The sequence below is a fragment of the Ixodes scapularis genome, unplaced genomic scaffold (assembly GCF_016920785.2).
Source record: "Ixodes scapularis isolate PalLabHiFi unplaced genomic scaffold, ASM1692078v2 PGA_scaffold0__279_contigs__length_252992795, whole genome shotgun sequence".
Taxonomy (NCBI): domain Eukaryota; kingdom Metazoa; phylum Arthropoda; class Arachnida; order Ixodida; family Ixodidae; genus Ixodes; species Ixodes scapularis.
Window position 1 is genome coordinate 105,471,207 of NW_024609835.1, and position 3,379 is coordinate 105,474,585.

The window sequence follows — 3,379 nt, forward strand, 5'->3', positions numbered from 1 at the left end:
CTAAGGGGCGGAAGAACGACATTCATGCTTTCTTACTCACAACTCATGAGTGCTTAGGTGTCCTCGGAATTTTTTTATGTTCCTTTAGGTATTTCCCTCCCTTAATGAGCCATACTCCCAGATATTTGTATTTTTTTACATGGTCTATTTCATTTCTTGTATTTTCAGGGTTTCTCTCGTTTCGTAGTTGAACACCATTACTCCAGACTTGTCATTATTAAATCTCAGGCCCAAGCTGTCCCCTTCCCCTCCACGTATTCCTCGCAGTTAGTTCCTGTAATGTGTCGCGGTTATCTTCCACGAGTACTATGTCGTCTGCATACAGCTGGGATTACTTGTACTACATTTCTTCCTCCTTTCATACAACTCTCATCAAAACCTAAATTGCTCCGCTGTAACTTGCTTTCCATTTCCCTTAGGTTATCATGAAGAGCAGGGATGACAGTGGACAACCTTGTATGAGCCCTCTTTTTATTGCTGCCGGTTGTGTACTTTCTGCTTCCCATGTTATAACTACCTTATTGACTGTATACACCCGCTGAGGAAACCCAATCAAATTTTCATCTAAGTTACACTCCTTCAGCTGGTCCCAGAGTTCTACATAGTTCACGTTATCGTACGCTCCCTTGATGTCCAAATAAGCTAACCATATGGGGCTTTGGCTCTTCACTGCTATCTTAATACATTGAGTGATGACGAAAAGGTTGTCTTCTAGCCTTCTATCTCCTTGTAATCTATTTTGAAGCTCACCCAGAGTTTGCATTCGTTCTGCCAATTCCTCCAATCTTCGCTTTACTTTCTGCGCAGCTAATCCGTATAAAACTGATGCTATAGTGTGTGGTCGGTTTGCCTTGCTGCATACCCGACCCGGAGGAATAACACGGAGCCAACGGTTTCAACAACAAGAAACTACATTTAATGGGACATGGACGAGACGATTAACATGGTTACCAGCGGCGCCTGAGTCCAGGCAGCGACTCCCCGTGCGCCGCCTCCGATCTGCCTTATCAAGGCGGCGCATCCGATGTGCGCGTGGCTGGCGTGACGTCGCCGCCACGCGGGAAAAGTTCGGCTTGAGCCTCGCAGTCGGGCAACTTGGCTTGGGAGCCGCCAGGGTGCCCACACTTCCCTCCCCTCAAGCTTCGTCCGGCATGTCGATGACGGAGACGTTGTGGGCGTCAGGGGGTGGATGGCGCTGTTGGGCGGACTGACGTTTAAGTCCGGCCGGCGCCTGCTGGACGAGCGCGGCGGCTGCTGACGAGCGCGGCGGCTGCTGACGAGCGCGGCGGCTCGGTCAGCTCCAGCTTGTCGCTTGTTCGGGATCAGGGCTCCACCAGGTGGCTGCTTTGCCCGTGGTCCTGTAGAGGGTGGCCGCGGTCCACGATGAGACCGGCCGCCGTGTCGTTCAGATGGCGGGGTGTGGCGACGGTTTTGTCCATGAGTCAGCTTCGTAGAAAACATGGAAGCAGACGACATGGGACTCAGTTGAGGGCTGAGCCTGACGTTATTTTCGGACCCCTTCCAGAAAGTTTGAAATAACGGATCTGAGGTGGGCACACAATCTACTCCCCCCTCTCTTGAAAAAGGGGCAGATCCGTGGAAGTAGAAAACTACCCCCAAAATGCGAAAGAGGCCAAGGAGACAAAAAAAAAGTTCCTCTCTCTTTGGTGTCACCGACGTCGCAGGTTATACCGCCGCCTTGGTGGAGACAAGGGGGTTTCCGGAACGGGACTGCCGTCAGTGTCGTTCCGGTCCTGCGAGGAATCTTCGTCTTCTGCTTGGAAAAATCGTTTAAGGTCGGTGACATGAACAGGTCCGGTTTCCTCACTAGACTCACAGTTAACTAGTTTGTAAGTGAGTGGCGAGCACTTTTCACGCACGCGAAACGGACCTTCCCACCTGTTGGCGAGGGAGGCTGCGAAGCCTCGAGCGGCGTCACTCAGTGGGTGAGTACGCCGGAGTACAAAATCTCCCACCTCGAACTGCAAGTCACGTCGCCCCCGGTTGTACTGTTCAGCCTGCTGTACCCGGGCGACGTCTAGATTTTCTCTGGCCTCTCGAAGGTTATCGGAGAAGCGCTTTCGCAGGTCCTCTGCGAACTTCACGTAGGGGCGAGGCCTTCCTCCAGACTCTGTAGAAAGGAGGCTGTTAGAAAGCGGGAATGCGAGCTCCTTGCCGAAATTTAATTGGGCAGGAGTGAGACCCGTTGACCGATTAGTGGTTGTACGGGTCGCGAATGCCAGCTCGGGCAGTTTCGCGTCCCAGTCCTTGTGGCGCTCTGTGTAGGCCACTAGCATCATCTTAAGGTTTCGATTTACCCTTTCCGTGATGTTTGCTTGCGGGTGGTACGGGGAAGTTCTTTTGTGTTTGATTCCCAGTACCGCGCATGCGTCCACAAACACCTTACTCGTGAAATAGGAGGCATTATCGCTTACAAGCTGTGCAGGAAAGCCAAACCTAGCGAATGTTTCGAGTAGACACTCCCAGATTTTTTGCGAATCTAGCTTCCGCAATGGAAATAACTCAACCCACTTCGTGAAGTGGTCGGTTACCACGAACAAGTACTGATTGCCCCGGGTACTGATTGCCCTGATTCCCGCGTGGCGGCGACGGGGAGTAGATTGTGTGCCCACCTCAGATCCGTTATTTCAAACTTTCTGGAAGGGGTCCGAAAATAACGTCAGGCTCAGCCCTCAACTGAGTCCCATGTCGTCTGCTTCCATGTTTTCTACGAAGCTGACTCATGGACAAAACCGTCGCCACACCCGCCATCTGAACGACACGGCGGCCGGTCTCATCGTGGACCGCGGCCACCCTCTACAGGACCACGGGCAAAGCAGCCACCTGGTGGAGCCCTGATCCCGAACAAGCGACAAGCTGGAGCTGACCGAGCCGCCGCGCTCGTCAGCAGCCGCCGCGCTCGTCAGCAGCCGCCGCGCTCGTCCAGCAGGCGCCGGCCGGACTTAAACGTCAGTCCGCCCAACAGCGCCATCCACCCCCTGACGCCCACAACGTCTCCGTCATCGACATGCCGGACGAAGCTTGAGGGGGGGGAAGTGTGGGCACCCTGGCGGCTCCCAAGCCAAGTTGCCCGGCTAGCTCAGTCGGTAGAGCATGAGACTCTTAATCTCGGGGTCGTGGGTTCGTGCCCCACGTTGGGCGCCATTGTGGTCGGTTTGCCTTGCTGCATACCCGACCCGGAGGAATAACACGGAGCCAACGGTTTCAACAACAAGAAACTACATTTAATGGGACATGGACGAGACGATTAACATGGTTACCAGCGGCGCCTGAGTCCAGGCAGCGACTCCCCGTGCGCCGCCTCCGATCTGCCTTATCAAGGCGGCGCATCCGATGTGCGCGTGGCTGGCGTGACGTC

The 3,379-nt window shown here is 54.2% G+C and overlaps 1 non-coding gene across 1 annotated transcript; it reads left to right on the top strand.

Annotated features, from left to right (window-relative positions):
• Positions 1-3,089: 3,089 nt before the first annotated feature.
• On the top strand, positions 3,090-3,162 carry Trnak-cuu. The gene has a single exon. It is a non-coding gene; the product is annotated as a tRNA-Lys (tRNA).
• The last annotated feature ends 217 nt before the right edge of the window (positions 3,163-3,379 follow it).